Source organism: Neofelis nebulosa, chromosome 7 (assembly GCF_028018385.1).
Source record: "Neofelis nebulosa isolate mNeoNeb1 chromosome 7, mNeoNeb1.pri, whole genome shotgun sequence".
Taxonomy (NCBI): Eukaryota; Metazoa; Chordata; class Mammalia; order Carnivora; family Felidae; genus Neofelis; species Neofelis nebulosa.
In genome coordinates this window covers 2,438,691-2,453,499 of record NC_080788.1, presented here as the reverse complement: position 1 = coordinate 2,453,499, position 14,809 = coordinate 2,438,691, and the positions used below count along the sequence as shown (strand labels likewise).

Here is a 14,809-nt window from a genome sequence, read left to right as displayed (position 1 = left end):
TCTCTACACATGAGGGACATCAGTGCTTCAGGAGGTGTGAGGGGAGAAGCCGTGCCACTCTTCGGACAGAGCAGCGACAACACCCCGGGGAGAACTGTTGAGGGGGGGGTTGCATTTCGCCAGAGAGAAAAGAAGCAGGGAGAGGAAGGGGTGGAAGGGGGGGGACCCTGCAGGGCGGGCCCTGGGGAAGGGGCTCCTCTGGAGGCAGGCGGGTGGGACGGGCACCGGCTCGGATGGAGAGGGGTTCCGGGCTCTCAGTGCATGGCTTCGATTTCCTCGGTAAGTGGGGGGCCGGCGGGCCTCGCCTGAGAGGGGGAAGGCCAGTGGCTGCCAGACGGAGCCCACGGGGGACACGCTGGATGGCGGGATGGCCACAGGACTGCGTCCGGCCCCGAGGCGCGTCCAGCCACGGCCGTGGACTTGAGCGGTCGGTCCTGTAACCTTAGGTGGCCGGAGGCTGGTGCAGGGAACATGGTGGTTAGAGAACCAGAGAGGCTGGACGGGAAGGCAATAGGGCCCCCCGCGGTGGGGCTTTCCATCTGTGGTGCAGCCCGCTCGGTCCTTCTGCCCACTGCCCCCCAAGGACAGAGACAAGCACAAAGAGGTCTCCAGAGACTCTTGGGATCTCGCGCCGGAGGAACAGAAAGGGCCAGGCTGGGTGGGCCTTGTTCTCCAGCCCCCGCGGCCGGTACGCAAACCGTCGTGGATAAAAACATCCCGACTCCGTCTGGCTTCTTCTAGAGGATGCCTTAGGGGTCCCGCAGATGCAAGAAAGGCTGCCCTAGGTCACCTGCAAATGGGCAGCTACTCCGACCCATGCACACCCGCGCGGGGTACTCCGAATCTTTTTGCTGCCGATGTGGAGTGTGAGAAGGGTTTGCTGCGTCATCAGGCTGCCCGGCTGTCATCGGGACGTCCCCCAGCCGTCCAGCTTTGCGAGGTTACGCCATCATGGAACATCCGGCTTAGTTTGGGCTCCCCCGGAAGGAGGTCCTGCCACAAGGATTCTGTGCAGGTGTTTTACAGGGGAGGTGAAGAGAGGGCCTGGGGGCGAGGCCACAAAGGGCGGGAGCCTGCCCAAGGTGCTTTCTCAGGCCAGCGGTCACCGACAGCTGCGAGGACGGAGCAGCGCTCCGGATGCGACCGCGGCCATCGCTGGCTGAGGGAGCGGCCCTGGAGCCCCCCACCTCTAGAGAAGAGTCCTCCCGGGTCTGCAGAGAGGAGGCCTCCTTTCTTCCAGACAAGTGATTCCGTTCATCGCAATCGCCCGTAACAGCGTCTGCCAAGACCAAGGTCTGAGGTTAGGTGTTAATTTCCCTGCCTCCCGAATTCCAGCGGGGATGGCCCAACCCCCACTTCCGCCTGGGAAACGCCACGCACGTGAGCGGTAGCAGCCGGGACAGGTGAGCTCTCAGCGGCACCCACCCCGCCGATCACGGCCGGTCCCTGGAACGAGGTCTCCACGCGCCTTCCGCGGGCAGCTGGCGGGCCGTCCTCCCCCTCCCGGCTCCCAGCTGGCCTCACCCTCTCTCTGACCTCCACCGGCTGGGGGGCCATGGGACTCCGTCCTGGGACGTCTTCCCCGTCGATAGTCACTCGCTAGTGGACCTTCCCGCTTCCGTTCTTGTCCCCCGAATCTCCACCCCTCACCCAGCTTCTAGAGTGCTCCTTTTAACCCTCAGACAGGTTATCCCACTGGCCCCTTCAGACCGTTCAGCGGCTCTCACCCTAATCAGGGTCAAAGACAAAACTTCTCCGGATGGTCCACGGGGCCTCGCCTGGTCAGACCTGGCTCCCTCTGTAAGCGTCTGCTGTGCCTCCCTCCCTCACCCCAGTCCAGTCACACCGACCTTTCAGAGGATTCTTGAACTTGCCGGGCTTTCTTCTGCCTCAGGACCTTTGCATATGCTGTACCTCTGCCTCGAACACCCTTATCCCAAACACTTATACTTCCCACCCCTTCATTTCCTTCCAGTTTCTGCTTAAATGTCACTTTATCAGAAAAGCTCTCCCAGGTCCCTGTTTGAACTGACATAGGCCGCCTTTCCCCACTCTCTACCCCTTTAACCTGACCTGATTTTTTTCCCCACTTAATGTGTTCCCACCCGTCATGACATCATGCACGTGTGCGTGTGCGTGTGTGTGTTACTTTGCTGTCTGAACACTGTGTCTACAACCGCCAGACCCACGCCCGGGGACACTGAGGCACTCAACAAACATGCATGAGCGAACACGAGTCGGTTCATCTACATGCCAATAACTACAGACAGTTTTTTTCCTTGCGACACGGAATACAGACAGGACCAAACCGGGTGGAACATGTGAGGGAAAAGCACGCCTAGCGGCAACGGACGGCACCTGCTGCGGACTTCGAAGCCCTCCACCCTTGCTCGCCAGGGGCTGCGGGACAGTCTGTGGCTCCGTGGCTCTTGGAGAGCCCCGCCCTCGGGACCGTTGCAGAGAACGCCTGATTCTCAAGGCGGAGAAGTGACGAGACAAGGGCAGCGGACGCCGAGATGCGCTGCCCACGTCCCCCTTCCGGGCGGAAGGACCGAGCCCCCAGCTGCCGGGCATGCCGTCCGTGCTCAGCCCTCTTCTGAACGAGGCTGGGCTGAGGCCAGCCACTGTGCCCAAGGCCACGGTGCCGGCCAGGGTGGCGCACATGGAGTGTTGTTAGATGCGGGGGCGGGGGAGGCTCTGATGCCCACGCCAACTCCCAGCAAGTCGGGAGGTCCTCCTTGCTTTGGACGCCTCCGGGGGGCTGGCAGGGGCTTCCTGAGACTGAACCAACGCCTGGTTTTCCCCTGTCCACCTGCTTCCTTCCCTTCTCTTCCACCAGTGTCTACCCCCCAGTCCCCTCCTGCCCGCTGGTCTCCTTCTCAGAGACCCCACCTTCGAAGACAAGCCCTCAGAGGCCCCACCGTGTGTAGGCCGGGCTGGAGGCCAGCGGCTGGAGGTGCCCAGGTGCTCCCCTGGGCACAGAGTAGGGGACGGGGTAGACTCACGCGCCCGCCCCGCACGCCGAATCCCATAAGCTACAGCTAAGTATCCCAGTGCATAAATCCCAAAAGCAGGATCTTGGGTTACAAAAAGAAAAGTTGCAGAATATATCCATAGAATAGGATTTCTTCATCTTTTCTTTTTTAATTTGTTTAAATGTTTTTATTTATTTTTGAGAGAGACAGAGAGAGAGAGCATGAGTGGAGGAAGGGCAGAGAGAGAGGGAGACCCAGAATCCGAAGCGGGCTCCAGGCGCCGAGCTGTCAGCACAGAGCCTGACAGGGGGCTCGAACCCACGAACCGTGAGATCACAGCCTGAGCCGAAGTCAGATGTTTAACCGACTGAGGCCCCCAGGCACCCCTTATTCATCTTTCCTTTTTAATACATGACATAATACTCTATACTGTTTTCAGGGGGTAAAATAAGATAAAAGCATAGAAACACGGGCTGGGAGGCGGGATGTCCACGGATTTCATGGTGGGTTCGCTCTGAGGAGACTAAGGCAGGACAGAAAGGGCGTTTCAGGGACCTTTGACTTCTGGCATGGTAAAAATCGAAAGAGAATGTGCCCAGATGACAAAATCTGTTCAATTCCAGTAGCAGGCTATACGAGAATGCGTTAAATTAGTCTCTGCACTTGCTCTGTTTCTAATTTTGTTGTCAAAATTACAAAAAAAAATTTTTTTTTCAGAATCAAAAATGTTAAAAAAAATGAAACCATGAGATAATCAAAATATCCTATAAGTAAAGTTTAATATAAGAGCTTTCTGAGAATAAATGTAATGAAACAATATCACAGCAAAAGATCAATTTTGAGGGTAGGGGCACCTGGGTGGCTCAGGCAGTGAAGCGTCCGACTTCAGCTCAGGTCATGATCTCACGGTTCGAGAGTTTGAGCCCCGCGTCGCGCTCTGTGCGGACAGCTCGGAGCCTGAAGCCTGCTTTGGATCCTGTCTCCCTCTCTCTCTGCCCCTGCCCTGCTCGTGCTCTGTCTCCTTCTCTCTCTCCCTCTCTCTCAAAAGTGAAAATAAACATTTAAAAAATGTTTTTAAACAGTTTGAGTGTAGAACGAAAACATTCTGAATTTAATTAGAAAACAGCCAATTGCAAACTTGCGATAAAATGGCAAAGGATTAATATTCATAATTCGTCAAGAATTAAGAAAAAATCAAGTCTATTTAGAAAAAAACCCAATGGGGCGCCTGGGTGGCTCAGTCGGTTAAGCATCCGACTTCGGCTCAGGTCATGATCTCGCAGTCCGCGAGTTCAAGCCCCGCGTCGGGCTCTGGGCTGACAGCTCTGAGCCTGGAGCCTGCTTCAGATTCTGTGTCTCCCTCTCTCTCTGACCCTCCCCCGTTCCTGCTCCGTCTCTCTGTCTCAAAAATAAATAAATGTTAAAAAAAAAATTTTTTTTGAAAAAAGAAAAAACCCAATGGACAAAAATGAGAGTTTTCACAAAAGACTAAGAATAAATACATTTAAAAAATCAACACCCACTACTAATCCAACAAATGCCAGTTAAAATATCTTTTGTTGATCCATCAGATTGGCAAATATTTTCTTTCTTTTTCAATATAAGTTATTGTCCGATCGGCTTACATACAACACCCAGTGCTCATCCCAACAAGTGCCCTCCTCAACGCCCATCACCCATTCTCTCCGCTCCCTTCTGGCCAGAGTTGGAGGGTTCAATCAGTAAAGGTACAAGGGAAATCATCATTCACTCAGGGCAAGAGTATACAATGGGTGAGTCTTTCTGGAAAACAATCTGTCCATGTGTAATGAGAGCCCAAAATCTGTGTGTCCTCCTTGAACTACCTCTAGAAATCTAGCCTAAGGAAATAATAGGACACGAAGCAAAGACTCACTCAAGGATACACGGAACCTTGTTCCATACTCGCTGCCATGGAACATTTAATGTCACGAATTAGAGAGGGTTGAATGCCCACTGCTGAAACAGATAGTTTTTGTTTGCTTCCACACGTAGCAATGTTGCACGACGCCGAAGGTGTATTTCCAGAAGCTACAATAACGACACGTATGAATTGCGCACAATGAGACGGAGGGCGCAATGTGGCTACGTGTATCGCGTGCTTCTAACGTCGTGTGCCTCAATGTGCCCATTTTATGCTCAGAAAGCATACACGTGAGAGAAATCAGGCTGCAAAATAAAACCGTGCAATCCCGGTTTTCAAAAGATACGTGCGTTTAATAACCTGGAAAATTGTTAATGAAATCATGTGCATCCTGTCTGGACTTTTTTCCCCCTTCTCTATCTACCCTACACTTTTATGAAGCCTAAAACTGAGTTGAAGGGGGAGAAACATGAGTGTAACAATTTCCAGAAACCTGAAGCTCCCCTGTGAGTCAGAGGAAAACAAGGAATCAAGGTCCAGAGATTGGGGAACCCAAGCTCTTCCTTGTTAAAGCTCTACCATGGCACGGGCACCCACTTCTGGACAGAGTCAAGATGGCATGCGATAGACCTCGCTAAGCTATTCCACGTTCACGGCTGGAAGGAAGGCAGCGTCTGCACAACCTGTGGGTCCTCACATGGGGGCTTCCTCCTCAGAGCCCCCCAGCCAGCCACCCAACCGACCATCAGCCTCTCTGCTCCTGGGCCTGCGCTGTCCTCCTCCTTGGCATCCCGAAATTCAGGAGTCCCATGCTCTCCCGTCACCTGTCACCTGTGCCGCTGTCTTCCTGAACGAGATCACATCTCAAAGGCTCTGCATCTCCAACCTGCCTGATGACCCTTCTGTTCACCCACTTACACGGCGAACGTTTGATCTTGGGTTCTGGAATCTTATCATGCATTTCAAATTCTCTTTTTAGCTACTGCTGGGTGAGACAAACAAAAACAAAAACAAGAACTCAGCACACCCACCGTGACAAACCTCCAATCACAGAGCCTAACTGAATCTTGAGTCCTGAGAATTTTTCACAAAAGCAACAAACCAGAGACAGCTTGTCCAAGCTCGCCTGAGCTTTCTGGTTTGGGCGCCGAAAATCCCACCTCTCGGGAACCCCTTCTTTTCCTGAAAAACCAGGGCAGGTAGGTGGTCGCCCTGGGAAGCGTCCGAAATCCTTTGGCAGAAATTCAGGGCATCATCTCTGATACTCAGAAGAGAATCTCTGGATCCCCCACGGCTCTCCCTGGTCACAGCCCCTGACCTCACTGCCACATCACGTCCATGGGACTCAGAAAGAATCCTTCCTTCTTCTGATCCCTTGTTCTCTCAAGCTTCTACCTTTATAACCCTTGTTTGGTGCAAATATCCAAAATAAAAACCATGCTCACTAAAGCACTAGGAATCACACCGAGATTCTAACAGAGAGTCTGCTCTGATATCTTCCGTGAAAAATCAATGGCTGTCATTCTTCAGGAATTGGAGGTATGGAGCCAATGTGAAAGTCGTGATTCCCCGCAGCCCCTAGCTCCTGCCCCCGCGGGGGCGTCCATTAGTCAGGAGCCTGTACCTTCTCCAAACCCAATCCGAGGGAGCTCGGTCAGGTTGGCATGATCAAGTCCACAGCCGGATGGCGGCAAGGCGGCTTCGGAGATGACTGGAGCCTCAAGTCTCTCCCTCTTGGGCCCCTTGTGTTGGTTTTACTCCCTGCACACTCACTTGTCACGGCCACGGCACTCTGACACTGGGAGAAGCAGCCTGTCTGTCCCAGACCCCATCTGAAAAATCCCACTAGAGGACTTTCTGATTCTGGCTGAGACCACGTGTCCATCCTTCTGGCCAAGAGGTCAGGTTCTTTTGCCGGATGGCAGACAAAAGGAGTGAGCAGATGGAAGGAATAGGTTCCCACAACAGCCCCCTCAATGATAGCACGTGTTCATGCCCATCCTGAGAAGCTGGCCTCAAACCTCGCTTTCTGGACACAGAAGCACCAGATCTGATTCCATCCGGTGAACACCCGAGGTTCTGGGCTCTGATTCGATCTCGTGAACACCCGAGGTTCTGGGCTCTGATTCGATCCATTGAACACCTGAGGTTCCGAGCTCTGATTCGGTCTCGTGAACACCCGAGGTTCTGAGGTCTGATTCGATCCGGTGAACACCCGAGGTTCTGAGCTCTGATTTGGTCTTGTGAACACCCGAGGTTCTGAGGTCTGATTCGATCCGGTGAACACCCGAGGTTCTGAGCTCTGATTTGGTCTTGTGAACACCCGAGGTTCTGAGGTCTGATTCGATCTGGTGAACACCCGAGGTTCTGAGCTCTGATTCGGTCTGGTAAACCAAGCTCCAATTTGGTCTCACGAACACCCAAGGTTCTGGGCCCTGATTCGATCTCGTGAACACCCGAGGTTCCGGGCTCTGATTCGATCTCGTGAACACCTGAGGTTCTGAGCTCTGATATGATCTCGTGAACACCCGAGGTTCTGGGCTCTGATTCGATCCGGTGAACACCTGAGGTTCTGAGCTCTGATTTGGTCTCGTGAACACCTGAGGTTCTGAGCTCTGATTCGATCCATTGAACACCTGAGGTTCTGGGCCCTGATTCGATCTCGTGAACACCTGAGGTTCTGAGGTCTGATTCCATCTGGTAAACACCCAAGGTTCCAAGCTCTGATTTGATCTGATAAACACCTGAGGTTCTGAGCTCTGATTCGATCTCGTGAACACCTGAGGTTCTGGACTCTGATTCGATCCAGTAAACACCCAAGGTTCCGAGGTCTGATTTGGTCTTGTGAACATCCAAGGTTCTGAGCTCTGATTCAAACACCTGAGGTTCCGAGCTCTGATTCGGTCTCGTGAACACCCGAGGTTCTGAGGTCTGATTCGATCCGGTGAACACCCGAGGTTCTGAGCTCTGATTCGGTCTCGTGAACACCTGAGGTTCTGGGCCCTGATTCGGTCTTGTGAACACCCGAGGTTCCGAGCTCTGATTCAATCTCGTTAACACCCAAGGTTCCGGGCTCTGATTCGATCCGGTGAACACCTGAGGTTCTGAGCTCTGATTCGATCTGGTGAACACCCGAGGTTCTGGGCTCTGATTCGATCTGGTGAACACCCGAGGTTCTGGGCCCTGATTCGGTCTCGTGAACACCCGAGGTTCTGAGCTCTGATTTGGTCTTGTGAACACCCGAGGTTCCGAGCTCTGATTCAAACACCTGAGGTTCCGAGCTCTGATTCGGTCTCGTGAACACCCGACGTTCTGAGGTCTGATTCGATCCGGTGAACACCCGAGGTTCTGAGCTCTGATTCGGTCTGGTAAACCAAGCTCCAATTTGGTCTCGCGAACACCCAAGGTTCTGGGCCCTGATTCGATCCGGTGAACACCCGAGGTTCCGGGCTCTGATTCGATCTCGTGAACACCCGAGGTTCTGGGTTCTGATTCAATCCGGTGAACACCCGAGGTTCTGAGCTCTGATTTGGTCTCGTGAACACCTGAGGTTCTGGGCTCTGATTCGATCCGGTGAACACCTGAGGTTCTGAGCTCTGATTTGGTCTCGTGAACACCTGAGGTTCTGGGCTCTGATTCGATCCGGTGAACACCCGAGGTTCTGAGCTCTGATTTGGTCTTGTGAACACCCGAGGTTCTGAGGTCTGATTCGATCCGGTGAACACCCGAGGTTCTGAGCTCTGATTTGGTCTTGTGAACACCCGAGGTTCTGAGGTCTGATTCGATCCGGTGAACACCCGAGGTTCTGAGCTCTGATTCGGTCTGGTAAACCAAGCTCCAATTTGGTCTCGCGAACACCCAAGGTTCTGGGCCCTGATTCGATCCGGTGAACACCCGAGGTTCCGGGCTCTGATTCGATCTCGTGAACACCTGAGGTTCTGAGCTCTGATACGATCTCGTGAACACCCGAGGTTCTGGGCTCTGATTCGATCCGGTGAACACCCGAGGTTCTGAGCTCTGATTTGGTCTCGTGAACACCCGAGGTTCTGGGCTCTGATTCGATCCGGTGAACACCTGAGGTTCTGGGCTCTGATTTGGTCTCGTGAACACCTGAGGTTCTGGGCTCTGATTCGATCTCGTGAACACCCGAGGTTCTGGGTTCTGATTCAATCCGGTGAACACCTGAGGTTCTGAGCTCTGATTTGGTCTCGTGAACACCTGAGGTTCTGGGCTCTGATTCGATCTGGTGAACACCTGAGGTTCTGAGCTCTGATTCGGTCTCGTGAACACCCGAGGTTCTGAGCTCTGATTCGGTCTGGTAAATACCTGAGGTTCTGAGCTCTGATTCAATCTGGTGAACACCCGAGGTTCCGAGCTCTGATTCAAACACCTGAGGTTCTGTCGTCTCTGTTCCACCCTCAGACACTCACACGTCCTTTCTCAACAAGGAGTAAATCTACACAACGGAATCATTTTTCACAAAGTCCTTTGTCTAGAGGGCTGAGTATTTATCTAAATATAGAGTTAGTTGTAGGGTAACCAGAAGTCATGTCGCAGATCATGCAACACGCTCACCTTCCTTCCCTGGTTCCTGACCAACGGGGGCAGCGTCCCCACCCTGAAAAGCATTTATGATCACTTATTGCTTTCCCACCTGCCTCCACAAACTTCCAAAAACGACGACAAATTGTAACGATGGAAGATGCCAGAGCGGGGTGACGGGAATCCCAGCTCCGCTCCTCCGCCCTCCAGGCCGGTGAGAGAGAGAGAGGAAGCCGAGTGAGGTGGGAAGAAAAGAAGCCTGAGACTCTGGAGTGACGTTGACCCCAGTGGGTCACCACACAGCCGGGGCAAGTGCATAGAAAAAGCCCTCGCTGGCTGGGCCTCCAGTGGGAAGGAGAGGACGTCAGAGGGCCGTCAGATCAGCGTCCAGGGCCCTGCACTGAATTGGGGGAGGGGCTGGAGGTCAGAGATGGGTCTCTACCTCCCAGAAAACAGATGCACACCCCTGCTTGGGAAGTGAGCCCTGCAGCGGTCCGGGAAACTATTTCAGATCAAAGGCAAGGCGCCCACGTGCTCTCTGATGTGTCCTCTCCCCACGCAGTGTCCTCAGGCCACAGGAAGGCCGGGGGACGCTGGAGCCATTCTTTCTCAGACTGCAGCTGGGACGGGAGGCCAACAGGCTCAGACGAGCCGGGAAGGGAAGCAAGTTTGGGGAAAAAATGGAAGAGCCACTGCAAACAAGCACCAAGGCCCGGGACTTTCACAGGTAACTCCTCCAGCCTTCCAGAGAGAGCGCCATTCCGTGCCGGAGCCGCGGTCACCTGAACACAAGGCACCAGAAGGGACAATTGGAGGCATCACAGCCTCGAATGACCTCACAGGCCGGACAGTGACTAAAATGTGTGACGCTGACCAACCAAGACGATGGGAGTGCACGTTTGCGGGTGCCGGTCCCGGGGGGGCCTCGGGCGCGGCCGGTCCCAAGGGGGCCTCGGGCACGGCCGGTGCAGAGGTGACCGCCATCCACCCCAGACCGTCTGCCACGCGGACACTCAGCCCCACTGAAACGACAGACTTTTCAAGAAAAGCTCAAGGGAGGGCGCCTGGGGCCTCAGTAGGTTTAGCGTCCGACTCTTGACCTTGGCTCGGGTCTTGATCTCACGGTTCGTGGGTTTGAGCCCCCGCAGCGGACTCTACGCTGACAGTGAAGGGCCTGCTTGGTATTCTCTTTCTTCTTCTCTCTCTCTTCTCTCCCTCTCTCTCTCCTCTCTCTCCCTCCCTCTTCTCTCTCTCTCTCTCTCCTTGTCTCCCTCCCTTTCTCCCTCTCTCTCGGTCCCTCCCTTTCCTTGAAAATAAATGAATAAACTTTTTGTTAAAAAAAAAAAAAAAAGGAGAAAAGCTGAATTGTATGTTTGACCTCCCAGTTCTGAAACACCGATGGGCCAAGCAAACTTTGTCAGCTGCCTGGACGTGTATCACAACCCATCGGTTTCAGACCCCTCCCCGTTGAGCCTGTACTTACAAATGTTGGCCCAAAATCTTTTCTACAAGTCAGCAAAAATGTTTTCTCCGTGACCAAGTGGGCCCCATCGTTGGAATAAAAACGTGGTTCGATATTAGGAAATCTATCAACACGCTATACCAACAGCTCAAAGGAGAGGAAGCGTAAGAATACGTTGCCTACTAATAGGGAGCCTTGATTTTTGAAACAAAAGTAGCACTTCGTAGAACAGACATGGCTCACATCTTGCACCTGCCGAGGACTTTTGATTGTCAGAGATACAACTCAACTCAAGAAACATACGAGGAGTTTTGTTTTGTTTTGTTTTGTTTCTTGAGTTGCGCGTCTGAAAAGTCCAGATGCAACTCCACCTTAGGTCTGGCTGGAAACCGGAGCGTAACACAGGTCAGTCCTGACCAGTTTGCCACGACTCACCTTGGCCTCTCTTTTCACGCCGGCTCCGTTCTGTCCCGCTCCAGGTGGCTTTGTCCGTGTGGCCGGGAAAGACGAGTGCAGGGGGTTCTGGTTGAGTCCGGGCTTAAAGTGAACGTGGAGGCAGCCTGTGGGAGCAAGAAAAACAAACACAACGCGAGCCGCGAAGTCCCCAAGTGGTCTCCAATCTGCTCGGCGAGGGACACGTGCATCAGGGGCTGGCACCCACAATATGAACACACCTCTTGAACTCCATAATAAAATGACATGATAAAAACTAAGCAAATGATCTGATAGACATTCCTCCAAAGGAGACACGCAAATCGCAAATAAGCCGTGAAAAGATGTTCCGCGTCATTAGTCACTAGGGACACGAGAACCAAAACCACAAGAACAGACCCCTCACGGCCAGTAAAGTCAGAAAGACAGACAATAGGGGCGCCCGGGGGGCTCAGTCGGTTGAGCGTCCGACTTCGGCTCAGGTCAGGATCTCACGGTTCGTGGGTTCGAGCGCCGTGTCGGGCTCTGTGCTGACGGCTCGGAGCCTGGAGCCTGCTTCGGATTCTGGGTCTCCCTCTCTCTGCCCCTCCCCTGCTCATGCTCTGCCTCCCTCTCAAAAGTAGATAAACATTAAAAAACTTAAAAAAAAAAAAAAAAGACAGGAGATTGGTGAGTGGGTCCCCAGGATGGAGGGCATGGGGAGACAAAAGGATTTGACTTTTTGTCGTAAGCCATTCTGTATTTTTAATCTTGAAAACTTAGCCAGGAGCGTGTATTACTTTTATGATTTATCGAAGTGGCTCGATATTGTTAACTCTCTGTCCTGACACGGCCTCTCTCCGGGGCCTTCCACGCTGGAGAAACGGAGTGTGGTGCATCTGGAATGGGACGGCTGGGTGGGGGCCACCCTCCCACCTGGGACGTCCCCGCCCCGGGAATGGTGGGTGTGTGGCTAAGGCCGGCTGCCCACGCCTCAGGAAGAAACGAAACGCTCTCTTCCCGTTCACGAGATTGTCCCGCGTGTCCTGCCTTGCCTCTTCTTACCGTCGGATGTCAAGGGCCAAGAGAGGGTGTGGACCGTGGGGAAGGGGCCAGGGACGCTGCTCAGCCTTTGTTTCGTCCTGGCTCGGACAGGAGGAGCGGGAGAGTCCTGTGGCTCAGGTGTGGGCCAGGGGGCCCACAGGGAGGTCTGGGCCCCAGATCTGCACTGAAAATAAAGGTGACGATGCCTGGCCTCGTCATCTCTGTCCTGGAGGACTGGGTGTCACGGTAGATGGCACAGCTGACTGCCCAGTCCAAGTAAATGTGCCAAACACCTGCTGACCCTCGGATCCCCCCACCCTCCCCCACCCTCCCCTGTGCCCAGGGGCCTCACCGCACCCACAAGACCCGGGACAGCCCGTTTTTGCTGCGGGGAACTTGTCACGGGCTTCTCGTCCTGATGTCTGCACGGCTCCACATGCCTTCTTTTTTACTTTCTTAATTTTTTTTTTAATGTTTATTTATTTTTGAAGGAGAGAGAGACAGAGCGTGAGTAGGGGAGGGGCAGAGAGAGAGGGAGACCCAGAATCTGTGCTGTCAGCACAGAGCCCGACGCGGGGCTCGAACCCACGAACCGCGAGATCATGACCTGAGCCGGAGTCGGTCGCTTCACCGACCGAGCCACCCAGGGGCCCCTCAGTGTGCCTTCTTTAACTCAGCCGACCTCCGCTGGCTCTGCATCCCTGCTGGTTTCCCCTGTTTGATGCTCGGTCCCTCCAGCCTGAGCCCCATCCGTGAAGCCTGAACACGGCTGTAAGGCCAGGACGGGCACTTTCCCCACCTGCTGGCAAGGTGGCCTCCTAGCAGGCGAGCTCGCTGACGGGGGTCCCCGCTCAGCAGCACGTCCTAGGTCACACGGGTGAATACCCCCAGCTGGAACTGCTCCAAGAAGCCCAGGGCCGTGCTCTCCTTCGATGCCCCAAGAAAGAGGTTGGTCTAAATTCCCTCTGGATGCTGGGAGTCCTGCAGCCTTGTAGATGAGCCCCAAAACCCACACAAGAAGTTTGCAAGACAGCACTCGAAGAAAGGGATTCAAAATGCTCATCCTTCTGAGGGACAGAGTCCTGAAAATGCGGAAACCCGAATTCATTATTCACCTTTTCAGACCCCAGCGGTCCCGTTTGTAAGATGGGGGCGATCGGACAAGAATGTCCCTTGACTCTCCCACACTTATTACTAAGAGATGGGCTGTGATTACTAGGGAGGACTAGACTCTTCCCTTTGAGGAGTCTCAGATTATCTGGTGGCATCTGTCCCCGGGGCCCTCGCGTCTGCCCTGAGACGGCGGGGTGGGCCACGTGGTCAGAAAAGCTCTTCTCTATCCTGCAGCCTCACGGCCGTCTTTCCCAAGTCAGCGTGGGACTCGGGCCCACAGACTTCCCCCGGCCCCCAGCATCTGCTCGTTGGGACTTGACCTTCCACAAAGGTGTGACCTTCTCGACCCGCCTTTTCGCCGTCAAAGCCACCTGTGAACGGCACGCAGATGAGAGTACGAGCCAGTCACGGCGACGGTGCTCTGCGTAGGCCTTCCGAGTGAATCTGCTACTCGGGGTGCCGGGCCCGGGACGGCAAAGGGAAGAGAGGCCCGTCTTCCAGCCGGAGGCTGCTGGGCGGCGGGGCTCGGAGAGGGCCGTGCAGGGGCGGGGACCGGCCACTTGCCTCCTTCCACCGGAAATGGGTGAAGCCGGCTCGAAATCATTACTCAGACGCTCTGTGCCGTGAAGGAAATGTCTTCTGATAGCACAGAGCTATTGGTTTCCTGTTGTGAGCGGAGGGTTCTGGCTTGCCCGAGAACGCGCGGGGAGGGGGAGGGTGGCTGTCCCTGGAAGCCTGTTCCATGAAAACGCCAGCTCAGGGGCCTCGGGGACACTCCACGGGCCGGCGGGAGGCTGGCCGGCGGGGGAAGGCAGGCCGGTCGGGGAGGCCGGGTGGAGGGAGCACCGGGGCGCAGAGGGCTGTCACCGGCTCTCTGCATTGTGCCACGTGCGCGAGGCGCGGGCGGCCCGGGACCTCCAGGTGACAGTCCCGGCTGCAAACGGGCACCAAAGTCGTGTGTGCGCGGTGCAGTGAGGGGCAGCCTGGAGCCGTGCCCATGTGCCAGCAATCTACGGCCGAAGCCCGGACCAGACTTGACCCCTTTTGGGCTCCGTTTAATAATGAGGGGCGGGACAAGGAGTAGAGTTTTCTACGTGTTTCCACACAGTCATACCTACTGGGCACGCGGCATGTTCCGGGTGTTCCCCAAGCATTTTCTCATCCACCTTCGCGATAACCCGTGGCAGGGTGTTTAGAAGGGACGGCAACTTGGGGACGGTCCCCGTGAGTAAGTGGCAGGGCGGGGCTCCAGCCCTCCTCCCCCCACGCTCACGTGCCATCCTAGACGCCCCTTCTTCCGTGAACATGGGGTCGGCAGGGCTCGCCACAAGCCCGGGTCTGGGCCCGAGTCGCCCTCCGGCAGGTGCGCTCGACGGGTCA

General features: G+C 54.8%; 1 long non-coding RNA gene across 2 annotated transcripts; it reads right to left on the bottom strand.

Annotated features, from left to right (window-relative positions):
• Positions 1 to 1,150: 1,150 nt before the first annotated feature.
• LOC131515923 (uncharacterized) lies at positions 1,151 to 14,088 on the bottom strand. 2 transcript variants are annotated; one of them, XR_009263745.1, is made up of 4 exons: positions 13,750 to 14,088; positions 12,999 to 13,398; positions 11,297 to 11,421; positions 1,151 to 1,279 (listed from the first exon to the last, which is right to left on the bottom strand). It is a non-coding gene; the product is annotated as an uncharacterized LOC131515923 (long non-coding RNA). The 2 variants fall into 2 exon arrangements; XR_009263746.1 differs by lacking the exon at positions 1,151 to 1,279 and adding an exon at positions 9,253 to 10,181.
• Between the last annotated feature and the right edge of the window lie 721 nt (positions 14,089 to 14,809).